This window comes from Malaclemys terrapin, chromosome 13 (genome assembly GCF_027887155.1).
Source record: "Malaclemys terrapin pileata isolate rMalTer1 chromosome 13, rMalTer1.hap1, whole genome shotgun sequence".
Taxonomy (NCBI): Eukaryota; Metazoa; Chordata; order Testudines; family Emydidae; genus Malaclemys; species Malaclemys terrapin.
Genome location: NC_071517.1, coordinates 38,044,628 through 38,056,190, shown reverse-complemented (window position 1 = coordinate 38,056,190; position 11,563 = coordinate 38,044,628). Strand labels below are relative to the sequence as shown.

The 11,563-nt window shown below is 46.6% G+C and overlaps 1 protein-coding gene across 4 annotated transcripts in view; it reads left to right on the top strand.

Moving 5' to 3' along the window:
* The window catches only part of LOC128847240 (butyrophilin subfamily 1 member A1-like), an 83,622-nt gene that overhangs the window by 30,728 nt on the left and 41,331 nt on the right, over positions 1-11,563 (top strand). Inside the window, exon 1 of one of the 4 annotated variants that reach the window (XM_054046621.1) lies at positions 8,395-8,476. The exons of 2 other annotated variants lie outside the window; for them this stretch is intronic. The gene's annotated coding sequence lies outside the window, so the exon portion shown is untranslated. Of the gene's footprint in view, positions 1-8,394; positions 8,477-11,563 lie in introns of those variants that run through there. One more of the 4 variants, XM_054046619.1, reaches the window with a different exon arrangement.

Below are 11,563 nucleotides of genomic sequence, written 5' to 3'. Positions count from 1 at the left end.
TGGGGAGGGAGGGAAGGTCTGCTTCCCTATTAGGGTGGCAGATGCCCTCTTGACAGTCTGACAAGAGCCTGAGGCCTAGTCTACACTGCAGAGTTAGGTTGATGCAAAGTAGCTGACGTCAACCTGACTAGGGAACTAAAATAACTGCCCCGCCACAGCAATTTAATAACTCCACTTCCATGAGAGGTGTAGAGTGAAAGTTGATGTAGTTACATTGACGTAGTGTGAGTGGAGACACTGAGTTACATACATTGACTGTTACTAGCTGTCAGAAGCCAGCTTACAATGCCCCCCATTGACAGTACAATCAATACAAGCGCTCCCAGTGAGGACGCACACCGCTGACACAAGGAGCAAAGTGTAGGCATATACAAGCCACGTAATTACTGCGGCAGCTGTATGCCGACGTAAGTTAGGCCTACTTAATTTTGTAGTGTAGACCTGCCCTACGAGGAGTTGTGATCAGTTTCCTTCCGTTTGATATTATGATTCTTGTGATTTGTGTAAGTGCTGTGATCATGCTTTCCTGGGGTCACGATTTGATCAAGTTCCTGCAGTCATCCACAGTTAGGAAATAACATCATTGGTGTTTTCTGATTGGCTGACAGAAAGTGATGTCTGTGGAAGTTGGATCAACCCTTAAATTTCAGAGCTCTGCAGAAGCACACTGAAATTTTATGTTTAGTTCGGTGCAAATTTTATTAAATATTATTAAGCATTTATACCTGGTAATGCCCAGGGGTTGTACCGTATGACTGGAGAATTGCTAACATAGTTCCTATTTTTAAGAAAGGGGAAAAAAGTGATCCGAATAACTATAGGCCTGTTAGTTTAACATCTGTAGTATGCAAGGTCTTGGAAAAAATTTTGAAGGAGAAAGTAGTTAAGGACAATGAGGTCAATGGTAATTGGGACAAAATACAAAAGGTAGATCGTGCCAAACCAACCTGATCTCCTTCTTTGAGAAGGTAACAGATTTTTTAGACAAAGGAAACGCAGTGGATCTAATTTACCTTGATTTCAGTAAGGCATTTGATACAGTTCCACATGGGGAATTATTAGCTAAATTGGAAAAGATGGGGATCAATATGAAAATTGAAGGTGGATAAGGAACTAGTTAAAGGGGAGACTACAATGGGTCATACTGAAAAGTGAACTGTCAGGCTGGAAGGAGGTTACTAGTGGAGTTCCTCAGGGATTGGTTTTGGGACCAATCTTATTTAATCTTTTTATTACTGACCTTGGCACAAAAAGTGGGAATGTGCTAATAAAGTTTGCGGATGACACAAAGCTGGGAGGTATTGCCAATACAGAGAAGGACTGGGATATCATATAGGAAGATCTGGATGACCTTGTAAACTGGAGTAATAGTAATAGGATGAAATTTAATAGTGAAAAGTGGAAGGTCATGCATTTAGGGATTAATAACAAGAATTTTGGTTATAAATTGGGGACACATCAGTTGGAAGTAACAGAGGAGGAGAAGGACCTCGGAGTATTGGTTGATCACAGGATGACTATGAGCCGCCAATGTGATATGGCCGTTAAAAAAAGCTAATGTGGTCTTGGGATGCATCAGGCGAGGTATTTCCAGTAAAGATAAGGAGGTGTTAGTAACATTATATAAGGCACTGGTGAGACCTCTTCAGGAATATTGTGTGCAGTTCTGGTCTCCCATGTTTAAGAAGGATGAATTCAAACTGGAACAGGTACAGAGAATGGTTACTAGGATGATCTGAGGAATGGAAAACCTGTCTTATGAAAGGAGACTCAAAGAGCTTGGCTTGTTTAGCCTAACCAAAAGAAGGCTGAGGGGAGATATGATTGCTCTTTATAAATATGTCAGAGGGATAAATATCCGGGAAGGAGAGGAATTATTCAAGCTTAGTACCAATGTGGACACAAGAACAAATGGATATAAACTGGACATTAGGAAGTTTAGACTTGAAATTAGATGAAGGTTTCTAACCATTAGAGGAGTGAAGTTCTGGAACACCCTTCCAAGGGGAGTAGTGGGGGCAAAAGACATATATGGCTTCAAGATTAAGCTTGATAAGTTTATGGAGGGGATGGTATGATGGGATAGCCTAATTTTGGCAATTAATTGATCTTTGATTATTAGCAGGTAAATATGCCCAATGGTCTGTGAGGGGATGTTAGATGGGGTGGGCTCTGAGTTACTACAGATAATTCTTTCCTGGGTGTCTGGCTGGTGAGTCTTGCCCACATGCTCAGGGTTTAACTGATCGCCATATTTGGGGTCAGGAAGGAATTTTCCTCCAGGGCAGATTGGCAGAGGCCCTGGAGGTTTTTTGCCTTCCTCTGCAGCGTGGGGCACGGGTCACTTGCTGGAAGACTTCAATAACTCAGGCATAGGTTAGGGGTTTGTTACAGGAGTGGGTGGGTGAAATTCTGTGGCCTGCGTTGTGCAGGAGGTCAAACTAGATGATCATAATTGTCCCTTCTGACCTTAGAGTCTATGAGTCTAAAAGCTCCAAAAGTGATGGGACCACATTATGTTGTGCACTGTTCAAACCCAGAAAAGACACCATCTTTCCTCTGAAAGGATTACGGTAGAGCTGTTTGGAAAATCTTCCTCTCTTCTCTCCTCCCCCTGAAAAAAAAATCATATTAAAATGAAGAACAAATGTTTTGGTTGAATGTTCCATAGAAATTTTTGACTTTTCATCCAAAACTTGAAACACAAAAAAACTGAAAATTTTTAACCACGAATTTCTCAGTTTTCAACCAAAAGTTGAAATTTTTCATGCTCTCTGTGAAACATTTCATGTATTCAGAAGCTTAATTTTCTGTCAGAAAACAATTTTGATGGAAATTTTTCAACTAGACCTAGTTACAGGGAATACACATTGTGCTGCTCCCAGGTAAACTTTACTATTCTTTGTCCTTGTCCTGCTGGTCTCTTAGTCTTTGATCCAGCAACACACTTAAGCACATGCTTAACTTTAAGCCTGTGAGTCGACCTATTAAATTCAATGGGGCTAACAACATATTTAAGGATACACAACTTGTTGATCGCTTTACTTGCCTGGATTGTCAGCTCGTAAAGGGAATCAAAGTGAAAGGATGGTACTGTTCCTGGGCTACAGAAAAATATACTGATTCTGGTGAGAAGGAAGGATGGGGTTGTAAACAGCAGCAAAGGGCTCACAGAAAGTGAAGAAAATCAGGATATCTTCTGGTTAAAAAAAAATAAAAATAGAAATGTTGACACAGGCACCTGTTGTGACAATCAGGATCAGCTACCCCAAGGGGAGAATAGAAGGTTTAACCCCCCCAAAACAGCATTAAACCAAGTGATTGCATACAGTCATAGTACTGTAAAACTCTATTCAGAAAGGTCTTTTACAAGAACTCTTAACACAGGATTCTGCTCCAAGACAGAGAATTCTTTCCACCTGGTTAGTTTGGTTCATCTCACCGGTTTCCCTAGCTGCTCCCATACACTCCTCATTTGCATAAACCCACCCACTTATCTGGAACACAATCTGTCCCTGTGAACTCTTGCAGCAAAACACATAAAAGTAAATGCATGCAAGCACTATACCATAGCCCTAGCGCACTCTGCTGCTCTCCCATAACTATCTCAAACATACAACCAGGCATCCCGAAGATACTTACAGTTTCTCTCAATACCAGTCCAGTTCTGTGCTATTTCTTGACTAACCCCTGCACATATCCCCTACTCTGAGCTGATTCCTGACTTTTGTGCTCAACTCAGGAAAACAAGAATTGAGAAGGTAGCTGTGCAGGGAAGTCATGTTGAAGGTGGTGGGTGGGACACCACATTCCAAAGAATTGAGGAGTAGGAACAAATAGCTAAATTAGATTTAAAATAGATCTTGATAAATTGATGAGTGGGATTGTATAATTATGTGATTGCCTGCGATGCTGAGAGATGGGGATTGGTGGCCCATTTAGTCCTATGTCTTTTGTCCAAAATCTCATGCTTCAGGGTTTCAGATGATCTCCTGCAGGCATCAGGAAAGAAATACCCCTTCCCTTATGTATTCCGGGTTTTATGTTTTCTCCTTCCTCTGAAGCATCAGAGATTGGCCATGGCTGGAGATGGGACATTGACTGGGATGGCTTAAAAAAGTATCTTTCTCAGATGCTTGGCTGGTGTGTCTTGTTCACATCCTCAGGGTCAAAAATGATCCACATTTTGAGGTCAGGAAGAAATTTTACTGAAGGTGTGGTACTCTGTACCTCAAAGCAAGCACCATGGAACCCCCATATCCAACCCTGTCATATAATTATGATATATTTCATGCAAAGCAGACTATATAGGATATCATATGAAAGATCATGATCTGCTGAAACCCACTGTTCTTTCAAGATACGTATCTCATTAGTGTGTATCAAGGTATGAGATTTTGCCATATTCTTGTTACTGAAATAAGGTGTAAGTTTGCTAGTGACATACAAAGAAGGCAAACCACTCCCAGGAGGATGGTCAATGACAATTAATCAACAGGGGGGCTGTAATCAAGGGATTTACAATTCAATGTCAGTTGCATAAGACAGCACCAGAGGATTGCTCAACCCTGTGACTCAGCAAAGCCCACCATGACACATCTGGGCTAGTATTTTCCAGGCACAGACTGAGGATATGAAATAAGGGACAGCGGCATCATGCTTTTACCTTTCTCCTCCCCCACTCACGCTGAAAGCAACAAGAACGCTGGAAAAAACAAAGACTTTAACTGAGGAGACTGGTCCCAGGCTTGAGAGAGAAGCCTGTGTATTAAGAACTGGAACATCCAGTGAGGGGTGAGAAAACTGCTTAATCTAAATACTGCCTAGTGTAATAGGGTTTCAGATTTAGACTGTGTGCTTACCTTTTATTTTCTTAAATAACTATCTCTGACCTTTTATGCCTACCAGTTATAATCACTTACAATCTCTTTCTGTAGCTAATAAATCTGTTTCGTATTTCACCTAAAACAGTGTGTTTTGGTTGAAGTGTTTGGGAAATCTCAGATCAGTTTACAAAGGCTTGTGTATGTCCTCTCCACACTGAGGGAGGGCTGAACTGGGTAATAAACTTACACTGATGAGGCTTCTGACCAGGGCAAGACAGTACAGTTCTGGGATGCAAGGCTGGGGAGCAATTGGCCTGTACCTTTCTCTGTGTGATTCATCAGTGGCTCAGGGAGCATTCATGCAATCTAGCTGGGTGTGGAGTGCCACATGCTGTTGTGCTGAGTGATAACTGCACCTGGAGGGGTTTGCTGCTTATCACTAACAAAGCATTGAGAGAGACAGCCCAGGCTTGGAGAGTTAAGGGGGCACCCCAGGGATTCTGTCACAGTAGGGACCTTGGGTTTTTTTTTCCACCTCGCTCCACAGCATGGGGTGTGAGTTGCCTTGCTAGAATCATCTGGGGGTATCTCACCAGAGGAATTCCTTGCCATTGCAGGGGCCTTGGACAGTGGTGCATCCCAGTCCTGCCAATTCCCAGCCTGTGGCAGACAATAGATTAGTCTCCAGATGGTTGTAATGCTTTAGTCTAATCCAGATGATTGGGCTCTTTGCAGGGGTAACTTAACTGGGTGGGGTATAGTGGCCTAGGATGTGCAGAAAGTCAGATTACAACATATGCCTGGTGAGGGATCATTGGAAAACTCATGAGCTGCTGAATATTTTGCTGTTGAAATGTGTGTAATCCACTGCATGTAGAATGGTGAGATTTTATTGTATGTTTGTTACTAGGGTGACCATATTCCAGGTGCCCAAAAAGAGGACACTGATGAGGGGTGGGAGCTGGGGGGGAAAATAAGGGGGTAGAGTTAATGGTGCATGAGGGGGTGCAGTGGGGGTATTCATGAGGTGAGGGCCATGTCAGTCGCTGTCACAGTGGCAGGGTGGCTGGCAGAGTCAGGGGAGAGACCTGGCCCTGAACGTTGGTGGAGCCAAGCCCCCCTGGCTCTGAATTTGCTGGAGCTGGGGCACCACAGGCCCATATAACTCGCTGCCCCTACAGCGTGGTGGCTTGTCAAGCTGGACTGACTTCGTTTCCAGCTGTATTGAATTGTACTCAAAGGTGGCTAAAAATGTGTGAAATACATTGTTACCATTCTTCTTCCCATCTGCAATTGCTGGGGTGGCCACCGGGGTGTTCATAGGGTGGGACCTGCTCATAGGCAGCAGGTATAATAGGCCGGGGCAGACTAAGCCTCCCCTGGCACAGCTGCAGCTGCCGGTTGCAGGTTTGCACAGGGAAGTTTTTGCTTATTATTATGCACCATGCAGGTTCCAGGACCGCTGAGGAGGCGGCATGTGCTATTCAGCTTCCTGGGTTCATCACTGATCTCCCTGGATGTGAGCTTTTCCCATGGGGTAGCTTGGGGTCTCAGACAGGGAGGCACAGCGTGACACAGCTCGGGGGGCTCCAGCTGGCCCAGGGCTCCTCCCACTACCCATAGAGCTGCTTCAAGAAACAGTGTCTGAGGGTTTGACTGTACTAGGCAGGAGGTTTCTCTCTCTCATTGTACAATCCTAGTGTGGACAAGGCAAGTGATAGTTTCACCTTAGTGTAACTGGACAAGAGGAACTATGGGGGATGGCTCGGCAGACTCGTGTTCACCTTGATTAGCTACACGGAGGTGAAACATCACTAGCCTCATCGCTAGGCTGTGAATCACTTTGCCAGAAGCTGAGAATGGACAGGGGATGGATCACTTGATGATTCCCTATTCTGTTTATTCCTTCTGAAGCACCTGGTATTGATCACTGTTGGAAGGTGATCATCCAGTGATCCATTCCCTGTTGCCCATTCCCAGCTTCTGGCAAACAGAGGCTAGGGACACCATTCCTTGCCACCCTGGCTAATAGCCATTGATGGACCTGTCCTCCATGAACTTATCTAGTTCTTTTTTGAACCCTGCAATGGTCTTGGCCTTCACAACATCCTCTGGCAAAGAGTTCCACAGGTTGACTCTGAGTTGTGTGAAGAAATACTTATTTTTGTTTGTTTTAATCCTGCTGCCTATTAATTTCATTTGGTCACCCGTAGTTCTTGACAGAGCAAGACGGGTACCCAGAAATCACCTACTACAGGACAGGCCCACCAAGGACAATAACAGAACACCACTGGCCATCACATACAGCCCCCAGCTAAAACCTCTCCAGCGCATTATCCACGATCTACAATCTATCCTGGAAGATGATCCCTCACTCTCACAGACCTTGGGAGGCAGGCCAGTCCTCGCTTACAGACAACCCCCCAACCTGAAGCAAATACTCACCAGCAACTACACACCACACCACAGAAACACCAACCCAGGAACCAATCCCTGTAGCAAACCTTGTTGCCTACTCTGTCCCCATATCTACTCTGGCAACACCATCAGAGGACCCAACCACATCAGCCACACCATCAAGGGCTCATTCACCTGCACATCCACTAATGTTATATATGCCATCATGTGCCAGCAATGCCCCTCTGCCATGTACATTGGCCAAACCGGACAGTCCCTCCGCAAAAGAATAAATGGACACAAATCGGACATCAGGAATGGTAACATACATAAGCCAGTAAGTGAACACTTCAATCTCCCTGGTCATTCTATTACAGATTTAAAAGTCACTATCATTGAACAAAAAAACTTCAGAAACAGACTTCAAAGAGAAACAGCAGAACTAAAATTCATTTCCAAATTTAACACCATTAATCTGGCCTTGAATAGGGACTGGGAGTGGCTGGCTCATTACAGAAGCAACTTTTCCTCTCCTGGAATTGACACCTCCTCATCTATTATTGGGAGTGGACTAAATCCACCCTGATTGAATTGGCCCTGTCAACACTGGTTCTCCACTTGCGAAGTAACTCCCTGCTCTCCATGTGTCAGTATATAATGCCTGCATCTGTAACTTTCACTCTATGCATCTGAAGAAGTGAGGTTTTTACCCACGAAAGCTTATGCCCAAATAAATCTGTTAGTCTTTAAGGTGCCACCAGACTCCTTGTTGTTTTTGTAATTCTTGTGTTATGAGAAGGAGTAAATAACACATCCTTACTTACTGTCTCCACTCCAGTTAGGGTGACCAGACAGCAAGTGTAAAAAATTGGGATGGGGGTGAGGGGGTAATAGGAGCCTATATAAGAAAAAGACCCCAAAATCGGGACTGTCCCTATAAAATTGGGACATCTAGTCACCCTAACACAGGTCATGCCTTTATAGACCTCTGTGATACCTTCCCCCCCAGTCGTCCCTTTTCCCTGCTGAAAAGTCCCGGTTTTATTAACTTCTCCTCACAGGGGAGTTGTGCAGGGAGCTGGCTGGGATGCAAGTGAGGGCAGCGACTTCAGTGAATGTTACTGAGCATGTTCCGGTCCCTGCAGCCTGCTCAGGAAACAGCGAAGTTGTAAATACCGATAAGTGGGGGAGTCTCAGAAATCATGTGACCGCAGCTCAGCTGTTTTCTCCTCTCCGCAGCGGAAGTCGCAGAGGTGAGGCTGGGAGGTGGATGTGGGGTGGAACTGGTGTGGGAGCTGGGGCAGATGTGGTGGGGGGCGGGGCAGTGGTGAAAGTAAAATTATTTTCTCCCCCCGGTCCTCGCCCCACCCGACGTTACCTGGGGCGGGGGGAGGGAGCTGGGAGGGGTAGGGCAGACCGTGCCTGGAAGGGCGGGGGCAGGTCCGGGGTTTTGCTCCTTTCCCTGCTAGGAGGGGCAGCCGCTGTACCGCTCCCAGCCCCCCCCCACACTTCTCCTGAGGGGCCGGGGGCGGGTCGGTGTCTCTCCGGTGCGGGCTGGTGCAGCCTGACCAGACCGGTCTATTGTTCGGCTGGGGGGGTTGGGGGGGGGTAGAATCGAGGTGTCAGATCTGGGGGCAGAACTGCTGGGGGGGGGGGTTGATTTGAGGGTTGAGGCCGGGCAGAGGAGGGGGTGGGAGCTTGTGCCCTGGGGCAGAAATCACCTTGCTCGGTAAAGGAGGGGGGGACGACAGCTAAGTGTGACACACACACCCCGGGCCCGGCAGGGGGAGTTCAGACATTGACACCCCAAAACCCAACATCATCTTGTTTTATTAATCTCCTGCTCTGGGGGGCTTACTGCATGATCCTTGGGAGTCGCGGGGCTGACTCGTTAGTTTTGAGCAGTGCAGGTTACCAATACTGCACCTTTTATAGAAGCCTCCACTTCTCTATTCCCACCGGCTCAGCTTCAGGGTGGGAAACACCTACCTGCTCACAGCAGCAGCCAGAGCATGTTCCTGAGCTTAGGGAAGTGAAACTGTCCAGGGGAGCCAGCCAGGGCCAGGAGCGGCACCAGGGTTTTTACCACCCTAAGTGGCAGCGCTCCTCCTCTGAGCATTCGGCGGCGGGGGTCCTTCCACTCCGCGTCTTCAGGGCACTTCGGCGGCGGGTCCCAGGGCAAGTGAAGGACCCGCCGCCTAATTTCCACCGAGAACAGCAAAATGCCACCCCCCAAATCCTGCCGCCCTAGGCAAACGCCTAGGGTCGCCTAGTGGAAGCGCCAGCCCTGGCCAGGGCCTCAGGGAACCCTATGGGATGTCTCCAGGATGAAGCTACTGGTGCCGTCGCTCTGGTGTATTGTGGAGAACCTGTCGCTCTAGAGTGTGGGTGCAATTTCTGCCCATCTGCATCCCCGTGGCAGGAGGGAGCCATTACGTCCGTCCCCTGCCCTCAGTGTAGACAAGGTGCGCAACAGAGAAGCCTCAGGCCAACCAGACAGCTGGCAAATTCTAGGGCAGGGCCAGTGTAACCCAGGCCTGCTGGGTGTGGTGCTCTGTCCCATGTAGTGGCACCTAGACCACTTAGACATGAATGAGTGTGCTACAGTGCTACAGTGCTGGCTAGGAGCCCTGTGGCTTTTAGCTCATGCGGTGGAGGCTCAGGCATTTAGCTCCAGAGGTCCGGGGTTTGTGAGCATTACCCCAGATCCACTGTTGTTAGAATTGAGAAGCCCTTTCTGTTTAAATGATGATGTTTCTAAGCACTCTAAACTCGGCATGTATGCTTGGATTGCTTTGAAATTTGATGTCTTATAGGGGGCTGGGAGGGTGCTGGAGATCCAAAATTGGGGTCATTTGACCAAGAGTTTCCTAAGATACAGCCCCCGCTCCCCTGAAAAAATAAGCACTTTTCTTAAGGTTGACTGATTCTACCCACAGATTTCTGCGCACACATGGGGATCAAATCGTGTCTGTGAGCGGGCCCTGGAGGGTCTCTCTGACAGTCAGCCCCAGCTAGTGTGTGGCACCTATCACCCCTTAGGAAAAGCTATATTAAAAAAATGTTACATTCAATAAAGAGTTAATTTCTCCTGGTAGGCTGGAGCCTAATGACCACACAGCAAATGAATTACAGAGTATGTATGAGAACTGCTCACCATCTAGTTTTCATACCCTAGGACAGTGGCTCTCAACCTTTCCAGATGACTGTACCCCTTTCAGGAGGCTGATTTGTCTTGCCTACCCCCAAGTTCCACCTCATTTAAAAATACAAAAGTGTCACAGCCATTAGTACTGAAAAAGTGCTTCCTTTCTCATTGTTGCCATATAATTATAAAATAAATCAATTGGAATTTAAATCTTTTACTTACATTTAGCGTTATATAGTCTATAGAGCTGTATAAACAAGTCAGTGTCTGTGAAATTTCTGTTTGCATTGACTTTGCTAGTGCTTTTTTATGTAGCCTGTTGTAAAACTAGGCAAATATCTAGATGAGTTGATGTATCCTCTGAAAGGCCTTTGCATACCCCAAGGGAATGTGTACCCTCAGTTGAGAACCACTGCCCTAGGTGGCTGAACAGAATTTAAGAGTGGTTAGTAAATGGAAGTAACACTTGTGTATTATAAATTCAACACCTGCTGCTGGCAGAAATCTGCAAATGAAACCTAGGTGGGTTGTCTGTATAAAAAGTGGCTTTTTATGTTGGGGAAATGTAATTGGAGTACAGCAGAAAATTGAGAAGGTGCGCATGCTATTTTAGAAAAGAAAAGAAATGACAGATGTGTCTGCTGACAGTTCTGTATATGTAGCTGGGCTATTCTATATGTATCGCACGCACACGACATTCTGTCTCCTCCGAAGAGTAAAACTCCCCAGCCTGAAAAGAGTTCTTTCCCCTCATTGTTCTGCTTGTTGCCATGTTGGGGATCTTGTGGGTATTCCCAATGATTCAGTGTATTGTTTTCCAGAGACATCCCTGCATTGTGCCTGGTGATCAGTAGCCTTTATTTCAGAGGTCCCCAAACTGGGGGCACGCTCCCTAATGGGGCCCTGGAGGAAAGTTAGAGGGGGGGGGCATGGCAGGGCCTAGGCCAGCCTCCATGGGGGGCAGGGAGAGAGTACCACCCAGCCCCACTCTGCTCCCAACTCTGCTCTGGTTCCGCCCTTAGCCATGTCCCTGGCCCCATCCCCAGCCATGGCGCTGCCCTGCCCCAGCCTCAGCCCCTGGGGGAGTGTGGACAGAGGTAAGGGAGGGGTGTGACCCTCAAAAATTTGGGGACCACTGTTTTATTTGGAGGAATGCTGACGTGGGATGTAGTTCATATGAACGGTAATAGTT